The 27162-nt window shown below is 41.3% G+C and overlaps 1 long non-coding RNA gene across 2 annotated transcripts; it reads right to left on the bottom strand.

Moving 5' to 3' along the window:
* Positions 1-4883: 4883 nt before the first annotated feature.
* Positions 4884-26997, bottom strand: LOC134731791 (uncharacterized). Of its 2 annotated transcripts, none has more exons than XR_010114378.1 (4): positions 26872-26997; positions 22438-22638; positions 20585-20810; positions 4884-5039 (listed from the first exon to the last, which is right to left on the bottom strand). It is a non-coding gene; the product is annotated as an uncharacterized lncRNA (long non-coding RNA). The 2 variants fall into 2 exon arrangements; XR_010114379.1 differs by lacking the exon at positions 4884-5039 and adding an exon at positions 10448-10584.
* Between the last annotated feature and the right edge of the window lie 165 nt (positions 26998-27162).

A 27162-nucleotide genomic window follows, 5' to 3' on the forward strand; every position in this document is an offset into this window, starting at 1 on the left:
GGGTCTTGCTCTGTCGCCTGGGCTGGCTGGAGTACAGCGGTGCCATCCTAGCTCACTGCACCCTCCAACTCCTGGGCTCAAGTGATCCTCTTACCTTAGCCTTCTAAGTAGCTGAGACCACAGGTGTGCACCATGATGCCCACATAATTTTTAAAATTTTGTAGAGTAGGGGTCTCACTGTGTTGTCCAGGCTGGTCTTGAATTCCTGGGCTCAAGTCATCCTCCCTCCTTGCCCCCACCAAGTGCTGAGATTAGAGGCATGAGCCACCATGCCCAGCCCAGAGAGAGCTTTTTGAAATGCCAATAGGATGGAGTCTTCCCTCTGCTTACAACCTTTGACGGCTGTCTATTTTTCTTGAGATGAAGACCAACTCCTTAACAAGGTGTCCTAGTATAAATTACTAGAGGATCTGCATTCCTCCTACCTTTCCAGCCCTTCCTTCTCTGCGTGCCAGTCCTCCTGGCTCTCTTTCAGCTTGTGCAACACACCATGTTCCCTCCAGTCTCCAGGCCTTTACGCAAGCTGTTCCCTCTGCCTGGTACACTCTCACCACCCTCCTCCAACGGATTCATGTCTGCTCACCCCTCAGCTCTCAGCTCCACTGTCACTCTCTCAGAGTCCTAGATGAGGACATGGCCCTTGCCATGGTCCTGCTTCTTGTCTTCCAGCACCTATATTAGCCTGAATCATGCACCCATTAAGGTGATTCAGTACGTTTTTGTTTTTGTCACTGTTCATAAAGAAGAGATGTTGCCTGATTTTGGTCCCTTCCTAGGCTGAAAACTCACACAGTGCTAAGCACAGAGTAGATCTTCAGTTCATGCCACATATCACCAGGTGCATGTCTTTATTTTACTGGAGAAAAAACTGGGACTCAGAAAGGTTTGGTTACTTGCCTAAGCTTGCCCAGCAGAGCCGGGACACAAATCCCCTGACTACCTGAGGCAGAGCCTTGCTTGACTTTCAAATATGTCAGCTGAGGAGGGGTCTCAGAGAGGAGAAAGGAGTTTCTGGGGAGCATTTCAGTGCCGGGAGAGACAAATAGGTTGTGCTACACTCAGCCCCATCTCCACTCCATCACCAGCTAGTTAAGGAGTCAGGCTCCTCAGAGCTGCCCACAACCATGGGAGAGAGATGGATGGTCCCTAAAGACCCATCTCATTATCCCAGGAGTCAAATTGGAAACCTGTTAAAGAATAACTGGCCCATCAATAAACCCCACATGAATTCTGCAACTGCACAGGGGAGAGAAACTGACCAAAGCCACACTAATGCGGCCTCTTAGCACCTTCCCATCCAGGACTAATGGTAATTCTTGGAAAGTAAATATAGCCCTTCCTGAGCCCCCAGAAGCCATTTGCTATAATGTGGTGTAACCATCTTAAGTAAGTGCCTGGTAAATTTATGAGCCTGTTAAGCAGAGTTTATTGTGCCTTTCCACTCACAGGTGGAATGCAGTGGTCATCAGTGGGAATTATTTCAAGGACAGGTGGCAGATAAAATCGGACGCAAGCAATCAGCATCTGCACTTACCTGCACACCTGCGCACGAATCTGCATCTGCAGCAGGTCTGTGTTCTGCAGACACGTGTCCCTGTGTGTGTGTGTGCATTTAAGCATTGTGAGAGCAGATGTAGGTTCATCGAGCATGCATGCTTGTGAACACTTACTGCTTGTGGATTTGCGCACTTTTACAGTTACCCTGGGACCCGCAGGTCTGCTTGGGCTGGCCAGCATGACACACTGTTCACATTGTAAGAAATGGCTCATAGTAGTTATATTTGTTCGTTGTCACGCTGCTGTGAAGAAATACCCAAGACTGGGTAATTTGTAAAGAAAAGAGGTGCAATTGACTCAAAGTTCCACATAGCTGGGGAGGCCTCAGGAAATTTACAATCATGGTGGAAGGCACCTCTTCACAGGTTGGCAGGAGAGAGAGTGAATGCCAGCAGGTAAATGCCAGACACTTATAAAACCGTCAGATTTCATGGGAACTCACTCACTATCACAAGAACCACCCACATGATTCGATTACCTCCAATCCCCACCACATGTGGGGATTATGAGGATTACAATTCAAGATGAGATATGGGTGGGGACACAGCCAAACCATATCAGTAGTCATCCAGCTCATATCTGTTGTTTTAATGGAGAATATAAGCTATCTAATTATCATAATCACAACAATAAGAATAATTATAATAAACAGAGAGAACAAAGCATTTCCAGATGACCTAAAAAAGTAGAGGCATTCTCCATTGCAGCCATTAGCTAACTAAGTGGTTGGAGAGGGCGCTATCCTTTTCGCATCCTCGTTTCTCACCTGTCAACAGAGGGCTACCATAAGCAGACCCAGCAGGAAGTTGAGGAAGTTTATCCCTCCAGGTCTCCCTTTTCTTGAAAAAGGCAAGGACATTCCTTGAGAAGGATGTGAGCTGGAAGTTCATTATAGAGGGATTTGAGGAAGAGTGGATAAATTTTGGAGGATTTGCCAAGATAAATGAAGAAAAGAGATGGCCAAGGTTAAATAACACAATTACTGAGAATCTGTGGGTGCCTGGGTGAGATTTTACCCTCTGAATTTTGGGGGGGTGGCAGAACACTATTCTGACTTCTCTGATGTATTTGTAGGTCTACACAAGAGACAAAGAGCCTGGGAATCTGAAGATGCTGGTAAGAGGGTGGCTGAGTAATTAACCTTGGAACCTAGACCGAATGCAGTCAGAAGCCAGGTCAGAAGGTAGAAAGGCTGGAAGACAGAGGGGAGGGAGGGGCCTAGAAGTCTTCAACCAGCTGATACAGCAGAATTAGCATGGAGAAGTGAGAAAGCTATTTGGACCAAAGGTTACGGTCAGGGAAACCAGAGATGACTGCTTCAGGGGTGGGACTGATGGGGACGATGACAGGAAATTTCACGATGAGATTCAGGTGGAGGTGAATGTCACTAAAGAAGGGAGGGGGGTAGGGACTGAGAGTTTAGGGCAGTGAATGGTTCTTTTCTTTTTTTTTTTTTTTTTTAGATGGAGTCTCTCTCTGTCACCCAGGCTGCAGTGCAGTGGCGCTATCTCAGCTCACTTCAACCTCCACCTCCCAGGTTCAAGCGATTCTCCTGCCTCAGCCTCCTGAGTAGCTGGAACTAGAGGCGTGAGCCACCATTCCTGGCTAATTTCTTTGTATTTTAATTAGAGATGGGGTTTCACTGTGTTAGCCAGGATGGTCTTGATCTGATGACCCCGTGATCCTTCCACCTCAGCCACCCAAAGTGCTGGGATTACAGGCGTGAGCCACTGCGCCAGGTCGTGAATGGTTCTTTTTTTAGGGGACGTGGGAATCCCAAACTCTTTGATGACCTTCTAAAATTATAGACCTGTTCCCTGTGGAAATGCCAGTCATGCTCTTTCACACAAGGTGCACCCTGAATCTCCTGGACCCACTGAGTCTCTAATTTGGTGTCTATTGGATGGTTGGTTGGTGCCACCATGCTGAAGATGTGGCTTGAAGGAGAGAGAAAGGCTGTGACAGCTGGGGTCAAAGTCAGCGATGAGATTGTGAAGCGACAGGAATGCAGAGGATGCTACAGCCAGGGATCAGGTCCTCAGGATTTGGAGTGGAACTCTGACAATTTCATTTTCTTGCTAGAATTGCAAAGGACACAAGGCACTCTTGGGCCCGATTCATTTCCCACTGCCAACCTGTGGTCCGTGGGACATGGATGAACAGAGGAAAGACACAAGCATGCTCCCAAGATCCCTTTCCTACAGCTGCTGCCTCCTGCTCTGTGAGCCAGCATCATTGTCTCAGTTTTTTGAGCATGACTTATTTCCATTTTTTATTTCTGTTACATCTATTCCAAGATCTGCATCCAGCTGTCTGTCTGCCACCTCAAAGTGCTTTGGGTGTGTCCTTATGCAACACTGAGCTACGGGTCTCCTGACCTGCTCCTCTTCCCCAGGATCTCTGAGCATCTTGTCTTTAGGAGCTCCTTTGTATTCACCTCCACCTGGGGTCCTAGGTGTCTGTTTCCCAGAGGAACCCTGTGCCTGCACTCACAGCTTCAGATCCTTCTGCCCTTCCCCTGGGTCTCTGTTCACTCACCCCTCACCAGATCATATTCACACATACCTCAGAATCTAGAGAACCTGATGGTGGCTCATTATTTCTCTCTTTGGTTTCAGCAGTGCCAAGTGGCTGCTCAGTGGGGCCTGACCAGCAGCCTCAGAAAAGGAAGGAGCTTAGCCATTCACCCATGCCTGACCGGAGAAGAACACAGGGCACTAATTTACCCCCTACTTGGCCACAGAAAGCAGGTAAACAAGCCTCTACCACTAAAGGGACAGCATCAGTGTCTGCCACTCTTCAGCTGAAATTTCCCTGCTGTTCTGATGATAGACGCTCAGTCTGAGAGCTGGGAAGAGCCAAGAAAACAGAAAGAAAGGAAACCTAGGGAGTCTTAAGGGCACCACTGAGCCAGGATGAGGGAGTGTGTTTAGAAGAGTCTGAAGAACTTATCAGCCCAAATGCAAAGATGAAGAGTTTCTTGGGTTTCTTGTTCTTGTCCTAAAACGACGTCGAGGATTCAACTTATGGTACTTACTTTGACCACTCAGGATGGGTTGTTCCGTATTATAATTGCCTATTGATTGGTTTCCTTATGGGAATGCATCTGTTCACTGTTGGATCTCCAGTGTCCAAATCCGAGCCTGGAGTATAGTGGGTGCTCAGTGAGTGTTTGTTGAGTGAATAATGAATGAAGCAAATGATGAATGCCATAATCTGTAATTCACATTCTGATAACACATTCAGGAAGAATTCAATGTTATGGATCACTTTTTTTTAAATCTGTAAATGGCTAGAGTTTAGTTGTAAAATAATAATTAACATTGTTCTCTATTATAACTCATTTATTCAGCAGCTATTATAGGCCAGGTCCAAGGCATTGAATTGAACAATGAGTAGAACAAAGTTTGGAGTATAGCAATGCTGTGAAATGCAGAAACAGTGGACTACTCACAAGGTTTATCTCAGGAACTTCCTCAGACCTATGGGAAAAGAGCACAGATGTGATGGGCCTTTCTAGAAGGCAAGGTAAATTTTACAGCAGAACTATTTTCAGAGTCGAGTTCACTTGGAAAGATGAGTTCTAAAGCCCTGTTCTGTTTCCACAGCCCAGGAGGGTGACATGGAAAAATAGAACAGTGTGGCCTGTTCTTCCATCCTCAGCAGACCCGAACCTCTGTTTACCCATGTAGTCACATCCTATAGAGAAATAGACATATATCCCCACACCTGCACAGAAGCATGCACTTTCACAAATGCATTCACTTAGCTCTTCACTCATGTGCACACTTGCACAGAACTCAGAGTGTATATATGCAAGTACTTACACATGCCCAGATATATTTATATACTTGGAAACATGCTCATATAAAAATTTTTTTTTTTTTTTTGAGGCAGGGTCTCGCTCGGTAGCCCAGGCTGGAGTGTGGTGGTGCCATCTCGGCTCACTGCAACTTCCACCTCCTGGATCTTGGTTCAGGCAATTCTCCTGCCTCAGCCTCCCGAGTAGCTGGGATTACAGGAACACGCCACCACGCCTAGCTAATTTTTGTCTTTTTAGTAGAGACGGGTTTCACCATGTTGGCCAGGCTGATCTTGAACTCCTGACTTTGTGATCTGCCCACCTTGGCCTCCCAAAGTGCTGGGATTACAGGTGTGAGCCACTGCACCCAGCCAAAGATATTTATTAAGACTCACTTGGACATGCAAAGATGTGTAGGCACCTAGACACTCATCTCTAGGTGAAAATTGCATGCTCTTCACACCATGTTTACACACATATATGCTCACATATGGTTATACAAGAATACACTCTTGTACTTACCCACTTGGGCACATAAACACATACTTCATATATGGATGCATACACTTATTCGTGCTTACTTTCTTATTCACACACAGACGCACTTTACACCTACATAGAGGCTCACATACTCTCAGAGACAGACTTGTGTGACTCCTTGAGTTACATTCGTACACATGAGACACCTTCAGCTTAGGCCAGAGGAGGGGTCAAGGGATTTGCTCCCTCTCGTTTCTAAATTCTGGAGAGAGGATGAGACCCAAAGGATGTCTTTAAGGGACAGCTAGAGGGAATGGATGTGATAATCACCCTCCCTGAATTCCCTAGGGAAGTGTGAAGTATTATTCCACAGCACATATCAAAGCAAATGCTGCAACATGGGTCTGATTGAAGTTCATGCATTCTAGAACCCGGTTAGATGAAAAATTACGCCATTGTTTACCATGTTGACTTGAAGTCTTGGGCCTTTTTATTCCCAGAGGAATGTTTACTTTTATGTTTTTTTCCCACTCTACCTTGAATGCAGAAGTCGACACTAAGTGGAGATAAAAGATAGCTCTATAAAAAAACACTAGGGCCATTTCTGCCACCTTGCTGGGAAGAATAATTCAGTGAAGGTAGAGCCAATCAGGGTGATGAGACCAGGGGAATCACTACTACTCTCTCCATTTCCATAGCAAGACGCAGTGGAAGAATCAATGTGGTATTCTTCCTTGAAAATCCTTTTTGTTGCTCCTTGCTGGGGGTCATCAGGAACTGCTGAGACAGAGGCTGAAATTAGCAGACCTGAGTGGAGGAGTCTGCAGCACACACAGGAGCAACGGGGAATTAATTCCAGATCAAGCCTCAAGCAACCACCAGCTAGGAAGACACCAGGGCAAGAGGTTTTAGAAAAATTGGCCCAGCACAGGGCCAAGGCACAGTACAGAGACGGGTGACACCAGAGGGGAGGGGAGAGGACTTGGAATCATAAAAAAGGGCCCAAGATTCACAATCTGGTAGATGTGGAATGAAATCCTTACCCAGTCATTCTTGTTGTGAAAACCCAGGCAATTTTCTTAACATCACTCATAAAATGGATGTAATCACATTTGCTATGAGAAGTCAATGAAATCTGCATGGGAAAACACCAGATGTATTCATTCATTCATTCAACAGATTTATAATCGATGATAATAACTAATATTTCTTGGGTGCTTACTATGCACCAGGTGCTGTTCAAAACACTTTATATGCATTCACTTCTTCGATCTTTAGAACAATTCTGTGAGATAAGAATTATGATTACTATTACCATTTTAAAGGTGAGGGCTCGGAGAGGTTCGGCAACAGGAGAAAGGTCACATAGCTTTGCTAGGATTTGAACCCAGGTCAACTGGCTACAAAGGCCATATTTTCAGCCTAGGCTTACTAAGGACCAGAACAGCTCTAGGCACAGAAGATGCTGTGGTGAATCAGATCGTCAAAGCCCCCTGTTCTTATGTCTTATGGTGCTTACATTACAGCAGAGAAGAGAGATGGGAAATAAATAAATGAAGACCATAATTTCAGATAATGGAGATGGCCATGAAGAAAATAAAACAGGCTGATGTTGTTAGTAACAGGAAGGGCTATCCTCATAGGGCTTCAGGGCCACCTTCTCTGAGTAAACAAAATTTGAGTTGAGTTGAGATTCAATGACTCCAAGGAGACAACCAGATGATAATATAAGAATAAAAGGGCCCCAGACCAATGCAACAGCAGGCACCAAGGCCCTGGGGTGAAATGAGCTGGAAGACATCAAGAAACAGAAAGAGGCTGGACTGTATTGAGCAGAGGGAGCTGCTGTAAGTTACAAAACAGGTGAGAAAACAGTGATCACATCAAGTACGTGAGCATAAAAAATTGGATCTCTCTGAGTGCAAAGAAAATACCCCTTGAATAGTTTTTAAAGGAGAATAGAATGATCTAATTTTACTTTTAAAAGATCACTCTGTCAGATGTGTTAAAAATAGATAGAACTCCTGCCTGGCAGAGATTAAGCACTCAACAAATAGAAGAGCTCCCTCCCTATACTGGGAGACGCCTGGGGGAAAGACAAGAAAGCTAACATCCAGGAGAAATGTCTTTTCTCTTCCAAAAATCACGGATGCTACAGGCTACTGTAAGGAAAACAGGCTTTGAAACTGTTTTTGTCTGACCCTCTACTACCAGGCAGGGTACCTCTCAGAGACGAGAGGTATATTCTATTTGCCTAGTCCCATCCTCTTTTCAGAAGCCTCTTTCGTTGTCCATCCTGGATTTATGTGGTGCTTATCTTATAATGTCACCTGAACCAGGAAGTTTTTTCAAAGCAATATTTGCTAAACATTCAAGTGGACCGAACAAGTTGGTATGAGGCAAAGATGATAACCTTATGTTCCTTGTCATTAAGGTGTCTCTAATCAAAATTTTTTTTCCTTAGGTTGGCTGCTAAGATATTATTCCCTACTTCTGATATCTGATTATTGCTTTCTTTCCACTCTGGACCGTGAAGACTGACTCACTCTTTTGGTTGCCAAAGACAATGATGACATGAACACATTTCTTGTCTTTGAAGAAAGAGAGGCATTGGATTGAACAGGAAACAATGTACTACAACAGGGATAGAACGCATGCTATCCATGGTCAGTCCCAAAATGCTGGACGTTCTATTCCATGTGCAGCCACCTCATCTCATTTCCTTTTCTCTCATTTTTGAGTAGCTGCCCATGGGACCAGAACCAGACTTGGTAAAGGTCAGAGCTTAATCATGTGCTTGTGAACCTGCACAGAGATCCTGGTTCCCCAAACAAGTGTTGCTCAAAATGTCTTTGGGTCTCTGACTTCATAACGTCAATGCAGTAAGGGCTTGAAGCCCATCACTAGCTGAAGTCTTGACTGGTAAAATAGTCCATAGATGGCATGACTGCAAACCTGGATGTTGTCCCAAGCTTCAAAGGGATAAATGAAAGTCGAAAAAGCAGGAGCAGAAAAGTGAGTGCAGGACTCCTGGTCAATAAGGCAAAACAAAACTTTATGCAAAACCTTCTCTATGCTCTAAAGTGTAAGTTTACTAAATAAACAATTTCAATTCAATAAAATAGAATCTGAGGTCAAAGTTAAAAAGGGTGCCCCTCAGGTAATCTAGAGATGATAAGAGGCTTTCCAGGCTCAGTAGAGAACAGAATTTGACCCTCTGGGGCTGGGATTGTAATGTTCTTGGAAAGAAACTGTCTTCAAGTCTGTGGCCCCTTGTAAGGCTACAAGAAGGAATGAAGATTCCTGGATAAAGTAAGGCACCAGGAAACATATGCTAAGTCTGTAAATAGGGAGGAGAAACTTCCCTTCCAGCCCCAGGACAGAGCCCAGAAGTGAATGCCTGAATCGCTGATGGAAAGTAGTGACTCATAAAATATTAGAACCCTGGAACTGCATGAGGTGTATGTAGTAGATGAGCCTGAGTTGTACCTCCTCACACAGGGTAGAAACTTCGAGCCACGGAATTAATGTAAAAGCTAGCCAGGAAGTGAGGAACCTCTGCAGAGACAACCATAAAACCAGACAATAGGAGTTCTCCTAAACCTAGGCACGTGCACGACTGCTGTTAATACCAACTCCTGCTGAAAGCAAGCTCACAGGCAAAAATTACCCCCAAAAATTATATTAAAGACCATGAAAAGACTAGGAGAATTTACTACCAAAGAGATGCTTGCTGAGAGAACCTCTGAAGGCTATAACCCTACAAGAAGAAAATTGAATCCAGAAGGAAGGAGGAGGATGAAAGAAGCAATGGGAAGAAAAGAAACAGAAAGAAAAAGGCAAAGTAATAAACACGTTCTCTTCTTGGCCAGACAATGTACTAGTTACTAGGTTGGTGCAAAAGTAATTGTGGTTTTTGCCATTCATTGCACCAGTCTAATAGCAAGTGGACCTTGTTGTGGCTGGGGGATGCACGTAACTGGGTAGGGAAAGACCACTGGAAGAAGGAGGGAACTGTGTTTCCTCTCTCACCTCGGTCTTGGTCTTCAGAGCCAGGAATTGATCCTGGTTTTCCTGGCTACAAAGTCTGTTTACTCACAGAGTCAAAGGGTAAGTGTGTTTGCACCAGATTGAGTGCACATAAGAGAAAACCCAGTTTGCTCAACCAACGCAGCATTCCAATGCATGCTCTGACCCACCCACCTGCTCCACCAAATAGACCTAAGTATATCATTGTGTTTGGTGCATTAAGAGGCTTAGGGAAATCAAGAGCTTTCTGCATTTTTTTTCTCTTCGTTTTCCCTGCAATATCTGCTGACTTCAGCGTGGCCTCCTGTGTAGCATGCGTGAGCTGGAGCTGGCAATGGTGGAAAAATCATCTGATGTCAGCACTAACCTATGCATTTGGATGTGAACCTGTTGGCAAATTACAGCCTGTCACTCTCAAATGAGTGAGCCGAGATGGAAATGTCAATTTGAGCAGATGCCTTTTCTTCCTCTTTTTTGCACTACAATTTAGAGAGGTGACACAAATATCACAAAGCACATGCCTAATGCATGAGTTTTAAATTCAATAGTGAAAGGGGGAAGAGAGGAGAAGAATGAGGGTTACAAAAGGATTTCTGTGGTTTACTGAGCAATAAATGTGGGCAATGTAAGGGGAATAACAGGAACTGGAGAGATCAGCTCTTCTTCATTCTGGCAAGATGCGATGAAAAGGACCAGGGCTTGGTTACAAATGCAGCCTAGCAAGGATGAGAGAGAGAAAAGAATTTAGCATAAGCCACATGTTGCAGCCCGAGGCAACAGAGTATCAGTGCTTCTGAAGATGTTTTTGACATCTTGATTGAAGAAGCAACTTTCAAACATGAAGGGAAAGAAACTATTTGGCAACATGTCTGTGGAGGGAACCATGGTCCCATGAAGTTCTTTTGGGTCTCTTTTGAGTCCTATGATATTAAGACTTGAGGGAAAGCAATTTCTGTGCCTTAAGTTCCCCAAAGTGAAGAAACCAGATTATATTATATAAACAGCTTCTAGCAAGCAAAGCAAAAGACAGCAATGCTATTTATTTTCTGAACATGTTTCTCTCCCTTTGATGGGCCCCAGGCATGTGGAGCAAAATATAAACACCGAGAGAGAGGGTGAGAGCACAAGAAATAATCAGGGTCTTGACCCTTCCTGATTTCAGGTTCAAGAGGTAGAGGCTCAGGCCAGGGGTCACCGAGAACCTTAGAGGTAAAACCTCAGACTTTATCACTATTTCCTGCCCAGGAGAGCACAAGGTTAGGGTCAAGTTTACAGAAGGGGTTTATTAAAGGGATTTGGGGTGAGCTATATTAGATGCCCAGATCAAGGGCAGAGGAGATTTCAAGCTATCCTGACCTGTATTTCTCTCCTTTTTTTTTCCCTCTGGGCTGTGTTTCCACAGCTTCTAAGCATCCTATCTTAGTTTTGCTTTTATGTACTTTGACAGTCCAGAAATAATTTGAGCTGGAATCTTTCATCTTTCCCCTATTTGATGTGAGCATTGGGTAAGACTTATATAAATAATAAAAATAACAGCTCACATCTATTGAACATATCTAATGGGAACCAGAGATTAGTTTATTTAATCCTTACAACAGTCTTTGAGGTAAATACTAACATTTCCTCCATGCTATTTGTTAAAACTCAGACTCATAGACTTGTTAAGTCGTGGGGCTGAAACTGAACCCAGGAAGACTGACTGTAGAAATATAAGCACCACCATACTCCATAAGTTGTTCCATCAAATGTCACACAGACTGCCAAATTGATAGGGAGGAAAATTGCAGCTCTTTGTCACCAGGTAAAAAAAGACACAAAAAGACAGCTAAAGCACCCGTAAAACCTCTGAAAAGAAATATTAATGAATTAGAAGGAAGGTTGCATTTCTAAGATATTTTCACCCCTACGTACCAATGGCATCCCTTATCAGGAATAAGGTATAGATTGCTTTGGCAGCTGTGACAAGCTTTACAAAAAATTAATAGACTTCCTTTTTTTGTTTGTTTGTTTGTTTGTTTGTTTGTTTTTGAGATGGAGTTTTGCTCTTGTTGCCCAGGCTGGAGTGCAATGGTGGGTTCTGGGCTCACTGCAACCTCTGCCTCCTGGGTTCAGGTGATTTTCCTGCCTCAGCCTCCCGAGTAGCTGAGGTTACAGGCATGCACCACCATGCCCGGCTAATTTTTGTAATTTTTTTTTGTAGAGACAGGTTTCTCCATGTTGGTCAGGCTGGTCTCGAACTCCTGACCTCAGGTGATCTGCTCACCCCCGCCTCCCCAAGTGCTGGGATTATAAGCATGAGCCACCGTGCCCAGCCCCCCACCTTTGTTTTTTTTGTTGTTGTTGTTTTAATTTTTTTTAACTGCTGTGCTTAGACCATCATTTGCACTCAGCTAATTTTATTTTTTATTTTTTAAATGGGCTTCAGTTTTAGTACAGTTTTAGATGTACAAAAATATTGAGCAGATAATACAGACTTCCATATACACACCCCACCCCTACTCTCTACCTCTAGCATACCATTTCTCCTATTAACATCTTGCATTAGTGTGGCGCATTTGTTACAATTTTGTATATTACTATTAACTAGAGTCCTTTGTTTACATGATGTTCCTTTCTTTACGTTGTCTGGTTCTATGGGTTTTGACAAATGCATAATGACGTGCATCCACCCTTATGGTATTATGCAGAATAGTTTCGCCATACAGAATATCTCCAATGCTTCCTCTATTCATCTCTTCCCTCCCTTTGGTAGTAAATTCTCCCAGTATTTATGTGGTCTTTAATATAATTTATTTTGCAATTTTTGCCTGTGAGCCTGCTTTCAGCAGTTGTCACTACAGGAGTCATGCACATGCCCTTCCACCAAGCCCCTAGCAAGCACTATTGTTTCCCTGTCTCTACAGCAATGTCTTTTCCAAAATGTCATCTAATTAGAATCACATAGTGTGCAGGCTTTCCAGACTGGCTTCTTTACTGAGCGAAATACATTTAAGGTTCCTCCACGTCTCTTTGTGGGTTGATAGTTCATTTCATTTTAGCCACTGAATAATAGTCCATTGTATGGATATACCAGAGATTATTCACTCACCTATTGAAGAGCATCTTGGTTGTTTCCAGACTTTGGCCATTACAAATAAAGCTGCTGTAAACGTTCACATTGCAGGTTTTTGTGCCTGCATAAATTTCAACTCTTTGTGGTAAATACCTAGGAGTGTGATTGCTGCACTCATACAGTGAGGCTATGCTCATCTTTGCAAGAAGCTGCAAGCTGTCTTCCAAAATGGCTGCACCATTTAGCATTCCCAGCAGCAAGTAAGTGTTGTTTCTCTGCATCCTTGCCAGCATTTGGGGTTGTGAGTTTTTTTTGTTGTTGTTGTTTTAGCCATTCTAACAGGTGTGTAGTACTATCACTTTTGTCTTAATTTGTGGTTTCCTAATGACATATGGGACTGAGCATATCTTTGTGTGCTTATTTGCTATCTGTATATCTTTTTCAGGTGTCTTTCAAATCTTTTGTTCATTTTTAGTCAGGTTATTTGTTTTCTTATTGTTGAGTTTTAAGAGTTCTCTGTACATTTTGGATAAAAGTTCTTTAACAGATACATCACTTGTATTGTGTTTCTGTTACTGAGTGTGCTTTTGATGTTGAATCTGAAAACTCACCACCAAACCCAAGGTCACCTAAGCTTTCTCCTACATTACTTTATAGAACTTTTGTAGTTTTGCAATTTATGTGTAACATCTATTTTGAGCTAATTTTTATAAAAGACTCTCCTTTTCTTCATACCAAAGTCCAAAAGTTTCAGTAGCATTTCTTGAAAAGACTATCCTTTCTCTATTGTCTTGTTGTGGCTCATTTGTCAAAGATTAGTTGGCTATATTTGTGTGTGTCTACATCTGGTTACTCTATTCTGTTCCATTTATCATTCATCTATTCTTTCACCAATATCTTGTTAACATGATTGTTGTCATTTTGTGGCAAGTCTTAATATCAGATAGTGTTACTTCTCTGACTTTTTTCTTCTTCAGTCTTGAGTTACATAGTTGTTTCTTTTGCCTTTCTATATAAACTTTAGAATCAAATTGTCGATATTCACAAAATAACTTGGTGATATTTTGGTAGTAATTGTGCTGAGTCTACAGATTGTAAAGTTGTGAGGAATTGATATCTTAACTATATCAAGTCTTTCTATCAATGAAAATGGAACACCTCTTTGTTTATTTAAATGATCTTTGATGTCACCCATCAGAGTTTTATAGTTTTTCTCATATAGATCTTACACACACACAAAAAAAGAAAGATCCTACACATGTTTTGTGAGATCTTTGTTTTGGTGCTGTTGCAAATTATATCTTACTTTTAATTTCAAACTTCAGTTGTTCACCGCCACCATATTGGGGGCAAATTGATGTTTGTGTAATGATCTTACATTCTTTGATTTTGCCATAATCACTTATTAGTTCTGGATTTTTTTTGTCCAGTTCTTTGGGATTTTCTACATAGGCAATAATATAATCTGCAAACAAAGATAATTTATTTCTTCCTTCCCATCTGTATACCTCTTATTTTCTTTTCTTATGGTATTCCATTAGCTACAAGTTCTGAGATAGTGTTGAGAAGGAATGGCAAGAGGAGACATTATTTCCTTATTTCTGATCTTGAGGTCAAAGTATCAAGTTTCTCACCATTATGTATGAAGTTAGCTGGAGTTTTTTGTAGATAATTTTCTTTATCAAGTTGAGGAAGTTTGGAAATGTTCGTCTTTTCCTAGTTTTCTGAGAGTTTGTATTTTGAATGGATGTTAGGTTTTGTCAAATACTTTTTCTACATCTATTAATATAATCATATAATTTTTATTCTTTAACTGTTGATATGATTGATTACATTAATTGATTTTTAATGTCAAACCAGCCTTGCAAGCCTAGAATAAACCCTACTTGTGCTGTATAATTATTTTTATGTATTTATATACATATTTATGTATATTTTATATATTTTTTACATATTTTTTATTCTGTTTTCTAAGATATTGTTGAGGAGTTTTACATCTATGAGGTGGGTGTAAAGTTTTTTTAAATAATGTCTTTATCTGGTTTTGGTATTAACGTAATGCTGGTTTCATAGAATGAATTCGAAAGTATTCCCTCTGCTTCTATCTTCTTGAACACATTGTACAAAATGGGTATAATTTCTTCCCTAGACGTTTGGTAGAATTAAGCAATGGACTTATCTGTGCCTGGATTTTTTCTTTTTAGGAAGATTTTTAACCAAAAATAATTGTATTTAATAGATATAGACCCCTTTAGATTATCTGTTTCTCTTTGTGTGAGCTTTGGTAGCTTGTATCTTTCAAGGAATTGATTGACTTTGATAGGGACAGAAGGCAGGGAAATTCTGGGCAGAAGAGGGAGGGTCCCCAGCCAGGGCCCCACCCTCAAGCCCAAAAGCCTGAAGCCACAGCCCAAAGTGAGAAATTATGTCCCTGTTTTCCTGCTTGAATATTGCATTTTCCAAAACCACCCATGGCCCACCCTGCCCCCAGCCCTGTGCCTATAAAAACTGCAGACCCAGCTGGCAGAGAGAAGCAGTTGGACATTGGAGACTCTGGTTGTACATCAGAGAGAAGCAGCTTGACTTCAGAGAAGAATCTGGCTGGAGACAGCTAGACTTCAAGAAAAGATTACTTTCCCATCACTTCCCCTTTTCAGCTCCCCTTCCCACTGAGAGTCACTTTCATTGGCAATAAAATTCCCCACATTTACTAACCTTTGATTCATTTGTGTGACTTCATTTCTCCTGGATGCCAGACAAGAGCTCAGCTACCACAGATGTGCTTGCAAAAGGCTGTCACACTGACACTTTGCTCTCACTGATGGAAGGCAGCTGCCTCATAAGGAAAGGCAGAGAGTTTACTGAACTGGTAACATTTAAGCCATCTGCAGACAACAGAGCTAAAAGAGCACTGTAAGACTTTCTCTGGGGTTTCTTGGGATATGGGCACCTCTCTGCCAGATGCTGCTGTGGGGCCCCGCGTGGAGTTCACTCCTGCCGGCTCCCAAAAGTGCTTGCCCTGGCTCCTGCACCTGCTCACCTGTGTGCTCCTTCCCACAAAGGGGGAAGTCCAGCAGGTCCAAATGCGTGGAGTTTGCCTCTGCTGGCACCAAAGCGGCCAGCTAGTTCCAGTGACCATACACTCCACTTCCTGCCTGGTTTGCTTGCATGGTCCTTCTCACAAGGAGTTGAGTACTGCAGGCTGAGTCAACAAGGCACCCCTTTGCATGTCTTGCGAAGGGGTCAGGGAAATACCACACTTCAATTTTATCTAATTTATCAAATTTGGAGTCATGGAGGTATTCATAATTTTCTTTATTCTTTAAATGCCCATGGGCTGAATTATGGTGTTCCCTCTTTCATTTCTGATGTTAGTAATTTGTGTCTTTTCCATTTTTTCTTAGCTTGATGAGAGGTTTATGAATTTCATTGACTTTTTCTAAAAAAACTGATTTTGCTTTAACTGATTTTCTCTATTAACATCTGGTTTTCAATCTTACCATTTTCTGTTTTAATTTTTAATATTTATTTCCTTCTGTTTGCTTTAGGTTTATATTGTTCTTCTTTATGTAGTTTCCCAAGATAGAAGCTTAAATTATTGATTTTGATCCTTTTTTCTTTTCTAAAATACATATCCAATGCTCTGTATTTCTTTCTTTCTAAGCACTGTTTCACTGTGTCCCAATATTTTAATATTACCATTTTGTTTAGTTTAAAATATTTTTAAAAATTTATCTTGAGACTTCTTCTCTGACCCGTGTGTAATTTAGAAGTGTGTTATTTAATCTTCAAGTATGTGGGGATTTTTTGAGCTGTCTTTCTGTTAATGATTTCTAATTTAATTCCATTGTTATTTGACAGCACACTCTTAAACTTGTTAAGGTGTATTATACAGCCCAGAATGTAGTCTATTTGGTGAATTTTCTATATAAGCTTGAGAAGAATGCATCCTGCTGTACTGGATGGAGTACTCTACATATATTAATTAGATTCAGTTACTGATGGTGTTGTTCAGTTCAGCTGTATCCTCACTGATGTTTGTGTGATAGATTTGTCAATTACTGATAGATGGGTGGTGGACTCACCAGTTTTAATAGTGGATTTATCTATTTCTCCTTTCAGTTCTATCTATTTTTGCCTCATGTAATTTGATGCTCTGTGATTAGTTGTATATACCTTAAAGATTGTTATGTCTTCTTGGAGAATTGGCTCCTTTATCATTATGCCATGCTCCTCTTTACTTCCGACAATTTTATTTGCTCTAAAGTCTGCTTTGATTGAAATTAATATAGATCCTCCAGGTTTCTTTTGATTAGTGTTAGAATAGTATATCTTTTTCCATGCATTTATTTTTAATCTATTTGTGTATTTATATTTAAAATGGGGTTCTTATAGAGAACACATAGATAAATCTTGGCTTTGTTTTAAAAATAATCCAATGCGACAGTCTCTGTCTTTCAACTGGTATATTTAAACTGTTCACATTTAAGTTTATTATTGATATACTTGGATTAATATCTATCACGTTTGTAGCTTTTTCTATTCATTGCACTTGCTCTTTCTCTTTTCATTGCACTTGCTCTTTCTTTCTTATCCTCCCCTCTTTTTCTGCCTTTGCTGGTTTTAATTGAACACTTGATATAACTCCATGTTCGCTCTCTCTTAGCATATCAATTATATGTGGCAGGGGGACAGGAGATAAAAAGTTACTTAACAGGTACAAAAATAAGATTAGATAGAAGGAATATGTTCTGGTGTTAAACAGCAGAGTAGGGAAATTATAGTAAACAATAATTGTATATTTCAAAATAGCTAGAAGAGAAAAACTATAATGTTCCCAACACAAAGAAAAGATAAATGTTTGAGGTGATGGAATTCTAATTACCCTGATTTGAATTAGGGTACATGGTATCAGGGTGCATGTTGTACAATGTTACAGGTACCAAAATATCACATGTGCCACCCAAAAATGTACAATTATTATATATTGATAAAAATAGTGGCTGCTTTTGAGTGTAATACACATTTTAAAATAATCTAATTATACTTTTAAATAATACCTCTCTACTTCATAGGTAGTGAAGCTACCTTATACCACAGTATTCCCAATTCATCCCTCTTATCTCTTATAATACCAGCCTGTTCATTTCATCTGCTATACTCAACCAATATATTTTTGCTATTATTGCTTGGAACAGCTATCTTTTTAGATCAACTAGAAATAACAAAAATAAAAGATTTCATTTACCTCTCACTGATTATTTCTCTGTTATTCTTCCTTTCTTTATGTAGATCTGAGTTTGCGACCTATATCATTTTTCTTTTCTCCGAAGAACTTTCTTCCTTCCCTCCTTCCTTCCTTCCTTCCTTCCTTCCTTCCTTCCTTCCTTCCTTCCTTCCTTCCTTCCCTCTCTCCTTCCTTCCTTTCCTCCTTCCCTCCTTCCCTCCTTCCTTCCTCCTTTCTTTTGAGACAGGGTCTCACTCTGCTGCCCAGGCTTGAGTGCAGTGGCATGATGTCAGCTCACTGCAACCTCTGCCTCCTGGGTTCAGGCAATTCGTGTGCCTCAGCTTCCCAAGTAGCTGGAATTATGGGTGTGCACCACCAAGCCCAGCTGATTTTTGTATTTTTAGTAGACACAGGGTTTCACCATGTTAGCCAGGCTGATCTGGAACTCTTGACCTCAAGTGATCTCCCTGCCTCATCCTCCCAAAGTTCTGGGATTACAGGCATAAGCCACTGCACCTGGCCTTCTTTTAACATTTCTTGTAAGCAAGTCTGCTCACAACAAATTTCCTCAGTTTTTGCTTGCCTGAGAATATCTACTTCTCCTTTACTTTTGAGAAAATAATTTGCTTGACACAAATGTCTATGTTGGTGGAGTTTTATTTTTTTTCAACTCTGAAGATCTTATTCCACTCTCTTCTTGCTTGTGTAGTTTCTGATGACAAGTCTGTTGCAATTCTTATTCTTGTTTCTCTATAGAGAAGGTGGTTGATTTTTCCCTTTGGCTTCTTTTAAGCCTGTCTGTTTGTCTTTAGTTTTCTTCAATTTAAATATAGTATGCCTAGATAGATATTTTGATAATGATGGTTGTTGTTCTCTGAGATTACTATGCCTGTGGTTTAGTTTCTGTCATTAATTTTGGAAAATTTCCCATCATTATTACTTCAAACAATTTTTCTGCTACTTTCTTCCTTCTGGTATTCCCAGTTTGTATGCATTATACCTTTTAAAATTGTCTCACAATTCCTGGATATTCTATTATTGATTGATTGATTGATTAATTGATTTTAGAGTCTCACTCTGCTGCCCAGGTTGGAGTACAGTGGCATGATCTTGGCTCACTGAAGCCTCTGCCTCCTAGCTTCAAGTGATTCTCCTGCCTCAGCCTCCCAAGTAGCTGGGACTACAGGCACACACCACCATGCCCAGCTTATTTTTGTATTTATAGTAGAGATGGGGTTTTACCATGTTGGCCAGGCTGGTTTCAAACTCCTGACTTCAAGTGATCTACCTGTCTCAGCCTCTCAAAGTGGAGCCACCATGCCTGGCCTGTTTATTACAGGTGTGAGCCACTGTGCCCGGCTTGTTTATCTTTTTTTCACATTTCAGTTGAGAAAATTTTTTATTGACAATACATCCAGCTCACTGATTCTTTCTTCGACTAACTGATGAGGCCATCAAAATTTATTTACTTGTGATGTGATTATTTTGATATCTATCATTTCATTTTAATTCTTTCTTACAGTTTTCATCTATTTGCTTACATTATCTATCTAATACGACATGTTGTCTACTTTTTCCATTACAGCCCCTAGCATATATGTAGTTATTTTAAATACCTAGCTTGATAATTCCCAAATCTCTTCCATATCTAAGTCTGGTCTGGATGCTTGTTTTTTCTTTTCAGACTGTGTTTTTCTTTGTCTTTGAGCATGTTTTGTAGTTTTATGTTGGAAACTGGACATGATATATTTGGATAATAACAACAAAGGTGGATATGCATTTACTGAAGTTTTCTGTTTATCTGGCTAGGAGTTAGGTTGTGTTTACCATTTTATACAGCTGTGGGAGTCAGAGGCTCACATTTACTTTAATGTCATTTGTTTTTGTGTCCCTGGTTGTCTCTGGGTTTCCCTAGAAACTGCTTCTTAAATAAATCTAAGCCTTGTAGCTCTTTTAGCTGTAATCCACTATTATTATAGAGGAGCTCTATAATGCAGTAAGGTGTGGGGAAAAGGTGAAGTGTTCTATAATCTTGTGATTAAGCTTTAGTCTTTTAGGGAGTCTGTTACCTCTAAGATGCCTCTAAGCTTTATATCTTCTGTTTAGTGGGACAAGAAGGCTACAGGGAGCTGGAGTTGGGTATTTGTTTTTCTTCATTTGGGAGAAGAAACTAGTAAAGTATTTTCCCTTCCCGGGTAGATCTTTGTTATGGACAAACCTGTGGGCTTACTTCAGAATGGCTACTTTCTCTTCCCTTGAACAAACATGAGGGATTTTTTTCACTGTTTTTCTCTGATCTTCACTGTGGGAAGCCCCTAGTGGGACTCCTGGAGATAAAACACACAGAAGAGTGGAGACCTCCCTCAAACTAGACTCCCAATCTGGTCCACACTCAGCTTCCAGTAAGTCGTCAAAGGTACGGTTTAAATGTTCCTACCTGTCACTGATTCCAGTGGCCTCTGCTTCAGGTAAGCTGATATGCTTCCTCTCTGTATTTGACTGTCTCCACTTTTCAGGGTGGTAGTGTGTCCTGCAATCTCAATTCTTTAATGGATCTAAGAAAATTCATTGATTTTCTGTTCAGCTGTTTTCTTGTTGTGGTGGAAGGAAAGATGGCTTCCAAGCTCTTTATGTGTTGGAGTTAAAACTAGATGCTACAAACTCTTTAAAAACATAAAGCAGGTCATTTCTCTGGTTCATTCATATGGTATTATGAATATATTATGATATAATAGAAATGAATGAACTATTGATATGTGCGGCAATATAGATAACTCTATAGTTTTTCATGGAAGAAGCTAAACACAAAAGAAGACCCTTTATATGGTTCCATTTATATAAAGTTCAAAAACAGACAAAACTACACCATGGTACTTTTTATAATGCATTATGATGGTACACTGTGAGGAGAAGAAAGTGAATAACGATTGTGAAGAGGAATGCAGGCAATTCTGAAGCACTGAAAATTTTTTACACACTGAATTTTTTAGTTTATTCCCCCCCTTCCTTTTGTTGTACTTTTTTATTTTTAATTTCTATGGGTACATAGTAGGTATATGTATGTATGGACACATGGAATATTTTGATACAGGCATACAGTGTGTAATAATCACATCAGGGTCAATTTGGTATCCATCACCTCAAGCATTTATCATTTCTTTGTGTTACAAACTATACTCTTTCAGTTATATTTTAAAAATGTACAATAAATTATTATTGACTGTAATCACCCTGTTGTACTATCAAATACTAAATCTTATTCATTCCGTCTAGCTGTACTTTTGTGCTTATTAACTATTCCGTCTTCCCCCACTCCCTGCTGTTTCTCTCATAAGTCCAGTCCTTTGCAGTGGCTTTGCCTCAGTTTCCAGGTTTGGATACCCAGGTCTACAGTAGTTGGAGAAAGGGATGGGGTTTGGGGAAATCACAGCCCCAAGGCTTCTTGGCTGCATTCTAATACTGTCTGATTCTGCCTTTCTCTAATACCAAAATTGCAGAAAATTTCAAAAACATAGAAAATCCACCCATAATCCTATCCTCCTAAAACAATTGCTGTTCCAATTTTTACGTACTTTCATTTTTCATCCTTTGTCATTTTATTTTTTTAAACGTGGTAAATACACATCACATAAAATGTATCATTTTAACCACTTTAAGGTGTACGATGTCGTGGCATTATTACATTATTACATAATTACAACGACCATCACCCGTATCTTGTTCTGGAACATTTTTATCACCCCAAAAGGAAACCCTTTTTATGCATTAGCAGTCACTCCACATTCTTTTCTTCCTCCAGCCTGTGGCAACCACTATGCCTGTCTTTCTGTCTCTATGAATTTGCCTATTCTGGATATTTCATGCTGTCTGTCATATTTTTTAAAAAGTGCAATTATAGCATATATTTATATTTATTTGAACTTAAGATTATGCTTCAGGTATTTTTCCATGTAAACTTAGTGACTATCATGTTAAGTGCTGTATAGTATCCTACTGAGAAGGTGTCATAGCTGACTTAATAGTTTTCTGTTTGGGAATTCTTGCAGACATTTTCAGTGATTTTTTTTTTGGTTTTGCTGCTATAGCTAACAAACACCATAATGAACATCTTTATGCATATAGTTTTTTCCAAATTGTAGTTATTTCTTTGGAATTGGCTCTCATATGTGGGACACATGGATAGAATCATGAAACATGGTGGTAATCTTCAGGCTTTCTTTCAACATGTCCAAATTGCTTTTTAAATAAAGTTATATTAATTTTCAACATTACTGGGCATACAAGATGTACCTATTTCACCATATCCTTGGCAGCAGTGGTCATAATCTTCCATAATTTATTTTTTGGAGTCTCCCTGGTTTGTGACATATGACTTTGAAAAAAGATGTTTTCAGCTCTTCCATTCTCTCACCACTGGCAGAGTGATTTTCTCAGAAAAACTGGTGTATCAAGCCAGATAACATTTCCAATTTATCGCTCCTGTGAAAGCGGCTGCAGGATAAGAACAAATACAGTCTGTGTTCAATCTATTCAATTAGAACAGAACAAGGAATTTATTTCAACACATACAAATCAGCAAATCCCATTCTGTTTGAATCCCACTTAGCATTTATGTAGGCTTAATTAAATCACCGTTGGGGTTTCTTACAAAAAGAACCACCTTCAGGAAATATACTTGCTAAATACTCTTCAACAATGGTTGGGGGGAAATAAATAAGTAATGTGGGTTGGTTCTCAGAGCCACTGGCATCTCCTGCAAGTTTCTGATCTCTGCTAGAATTGTGAGCTTGTAAGCAATCAAGCAGCTGATGTTGGTGTGTGGGGCAGGGCTAGTGGAGTGGGATATTTTGTGACTCCATTCGCAAGCATCATGCCCTCTGCACTGTTCTATCAGCACCTGTCTTCAGCAGCAAGCATGCCTTCTAACACAGGACCAGAATTTTTCTCATATAAACAACCCAGCCCTCAACAAAATGGACAGCCAGCCAGAAGGGAGGGAAGAAGGAGTCGTTACCAACAGTTCTTGTGGAAACTAATGGCTCATTCCATGCTTACTGCCTAGCTGGCTTTCCAGCCAAGCACACTGCAAAATCCTCCTTCCCCCACCTCCATTTCTCTCTCTTTCTGTCTCTCTGTCTCTCTCTCTCTCTCTCTGTCCAGTTAGAAAGTGCTAAATAGGCCGGGCATGATGGTTTACCCCTGTAATCCCAGCACTTTGGGAGGCCAAGGTGGATGGATCACTTGGAGTCAGGAGTTTGAGACCAGCCTGGCCAACATGGTGAGACCCTGTTTCTACCAAAAATAGTCAGGCATGGTGGCACACACCTGTAATCCCAGCTACTCAGGGTACTGAGACAGGAGAATTGCTTGAACCTGGGAGGCAGAAGTTGCAGTGAGCCGAGATGGCACCACGGCACTCCAGGCTACGGAACAGAGCAAGACTCCATCTCAAAAAAGAAAAAAAAAATTGCCAAATATTGTTATTAGTAACAGGGTCTCTCTGCAATTAAGACAGCATGTTAATATTGGAATGTGGAAATAAACTAAGTCAGTACGACAATATTCTGAGGAGCTCAGGGACATCTATGACCCTGTAGACTTCATTGTTGATCAGTTGAACATCTCATTACCTTTCTGCTATGGGCTAAGCTATACTTAGATAAACTGGTTTGATTATACCCAGAGAGGGAAGTACTATGATTATCCTCATAGAAATATGCCCTTAGAAACAGGCTAAGAGAAATTAAGGGATGACAGTTTTACGCAGATCTTTCCTGACTGATGTGTGAGTTCAAGCTTTTAACTCCTACCCTGCACCTAGACTCTGGAGAAGAGAAAGCTAAGGATGACTGTTGTCACAGAAGAATTTCTATTGAATGAAGCCCCAGGAATTCACCAACACAATTACCTATGTGTATTCTCTCCTGATAAAGCTTGGATATCTTTAGTTTAGTTTAGTTAGTTTAGTTTATATTTTAGAGACAGGGTCTCACTCTGTAGCCCAGGCTGGAGTGCAGTGGTATGATCATAGCTCACTGCAGCCTGGACATCCTGGGCTCAAGTGATCCTCCTGCCTCAGCCTCCTGAGTAGCTAGGACTACAGGCATGCACCACCACGCACAGCTAATTTCTTATTTTTTAATAGAGAAGCATCTCGTTATGCTGCCCAGAGTGGTCTGAAACCCTTGGCCTCAAGTGCTCCTCCCACCTCAGCATCCTGAGTAGTTAGGGTTACAGGTGTGTGCCACCTTGCCAAGCTTATTTTATTTTATTGGTAGAAACAGAATCTTGCTTTGTTGCCCAGGCTGGTCTCAAACTCTTGGCCTCAAGTAATCCTCTGGCTTCAGCCTCCCAGTGGGCTCTGAATTGTAAAGCCCTTAGGAGAACCTTGCAGCCAATTACACCTTAGAGTGTGATCCAGCATATTGATCAGCAAAAGATTGGCAGAGTAAGAGGAATTTAAAAGACTGTGCTTCCGTTAGTCAAACTTTTGTCTCCCTAACTTTTCATTAAACTCCCTGTCTTGAAGAGTTTTGAACTAATAGTTTTAGGGAACTACTGCAAATAGATTTCTTCCCACAAAGGCTAAGGGAACCTCGGAACCAGCTCACCCATCCTTCTCAATCTACAGATGAGGATCTATGAAGGGAAGTCATCCTGGCCGGATCACACAGAGCGAGAACCAGCTCTTCAGTGCTTATATCCTGAGCCTCATGCTTTCTCCGGGAGAGTAATAGCATTTCTACTCTCTCTGAAAAACAGGGAATGGCATTTCCCTGGGTCCAATGAGTTCTGACTCAGACAATTCATATTTACAAAGATGCTAACTCCATTTGCTTTGCTTTGCAGGCCCCAGGTGGTGGTGATGGGGTAGGTTAATAGCGTCTTTGAATATGAAGACATGGGAATTGGAGAACAGCTGAGTGTAATAGAAAAATAAAATTAAAAGTTGGAGACTAGGGTTGGGATCCCCATTCTACTGCTTGCTACTTGTTCCATCTTGAAGAGCTGTATAACCTCTCTACCTCTGTGCTGTTCACCACTGTATCCCTGGTGTCTTGGGCAGAGGCTGACACATACTAAGCAACATATACATACATTCACGTATAAAGTATTGTTTTTAAAAAAAAAAAATCACTGGGCCGGGCGTGGTGGCTCACGCCTGTAATTCCAACACTTTCGGAGGCTGAGGTGGGCAGTTCACGAGGTCAAGAGATTGAGACCATCCTGGCTAACATGTTGAAACCCTGTCTCTACTAAAAATACACACACACACACACACAAAATAACAAAATAGCTGGGCATGGTGGTGCACGCCTGTAGTCCCAGCTACTCGGGAGGCTGAGGCAGGAGACTCACTAGAACCTGGGAGGCAGAGGTCGCAGTGAGCCGAGATCGCAACACTGCAGTGCAGCCTGGCTGACAGAGTGAGTCTCCATCTAAAAAAAAACATTTAATGACGCAATAATCATCATTATACTCTCTCTTATCAGGCTGTGGGGCTCAACATCATGCTAAATCTGTGACTCTAGAAAACAATGTAATATTGCTAACCCTCAGTTATATTGTAAAGAAAATAAGGATAATAATGGGACATTCTCCAGGGTTGCTGAGAAGACTAAATGAAAGAATGCAGATATAGAACCTGACACTGAGTAAACACTTACACTTTGTTACCACATCTTTTTTCATTTTTTATTTTTATTTTTTATTTTTTTTTTTTTTGAGACGGAGTCTCGCTCTATCGCCCAGGCTGGAGTGCAGTGGCGCAATCTCGGCTCACTGCAAGCTCCGCCTCCCGGGTTCACGCCATTCTCCTGCCTCAGCCTCTCCGAGTAGCTGGGACTACAGGCGCCCGCCACCACGCCCGGCTAATTTTTTGTATTTTTAGTAGAGACGGGGTTTCACTGTGGTCTCGATCTCCTGACCTCGTGATCTGCCTGCCTCAGCCTCCCAAAGTGCTGGGATTACAAGCGTGAGCCACCGCACCCAGCCTCATTTTTTATTTTTTTAAGACAGAGTCTCTCTCTGTCACCCAGGCTGGAGTGCTGTGGCACAATCTCGGCTCACTGCAACTTCCGCCTCCCGGTTTAAGTGATTCTCCTGCCTCAGCTTCCTGAGTAGCTAGGATTGCAGGTGCGCGCCAGGACACCAGGCTAATTTTTGTAGTTTTAGTGGAGACAGGGTTTCACCATGTTGACCAGGCTGACCTTGATCTCCTGACCTCAAGTGATCTGCCCATCTCAGCCTCCCAAAGTGCTGGGATTACAGGCGTGAGCCACCATGCCCAGCCTGTTACTACATCTTTCTATGTACACATGGAGATGGGGTGCCCAGATATGGAGAGGGACAATTCAGAAGGAATCATATTTTGAATGGTCTTGGGTGCCACTGTGGAATTGAACTTACTCTTATGAACATCAAATTTTAGAAAACTAATTCTTAATTGTGTGAGTCTTGGGAAGCCTATTTCTACCATGCTGGAAATGTGTCCAAGGCAGGCATGTCAGGAAGGGGAATGGTGTTTCTTTTTCTCCTTCCCTCCTTTTGTTCACTCTCCCTCCCTCCTTCTTTCCTTCCGTCTTCTTCCTGAACATCAGATGGTCGATTTCATTTGCAGTTTTTCCTCTTGGTTGCCAAATTCCTGATTAGCTACCTCTCCCTCAAGCAATTGCCTAACTCAGACAAACTAGGTAGTGAACACAGGAAGAAGTTTAAACCCACCTCACTTGGCAGAGAAGCAAGCCCTCCTAACCTTATTAAAATTTCTTGTTCCTTTTCTCCTCCATTCCTTATCACCAAGGTAGCTGGAGCCTCTGTCTTTAGCCTTCTCCTCCTCTCATCCTGTCTGATTCATGTGTTGATGTCTCGACTCTGAACCAGCTGCTACAATGCACTGTGATATCACAGGCAGGATTTATTAGCAGCAAAAGCAGCTGTCAGGAGAGAGTAGGAGAAGGTAGGAAATGTTCCACAATGAGAGAGATAGGCCAGCTCAGACTGGGACAGTGGATG

Source organism: Symphalangus syndactylus, chromosome 11 (genome assembly GCF_028878055.3).
Source record: "Symphalangus syndactylus isolate Jambi chromosome 11, NHGRI_mSymSyn1-v2.1_pri, whole genome shotgun sequence".
Classification (NCBI taxonomy): domain Eukaryota; kingdom Metazoa; phylum Chordata; class Mammalia; order Primates; family Hylobatidae; genus Symphalangus; species Symphalangus syndactylus.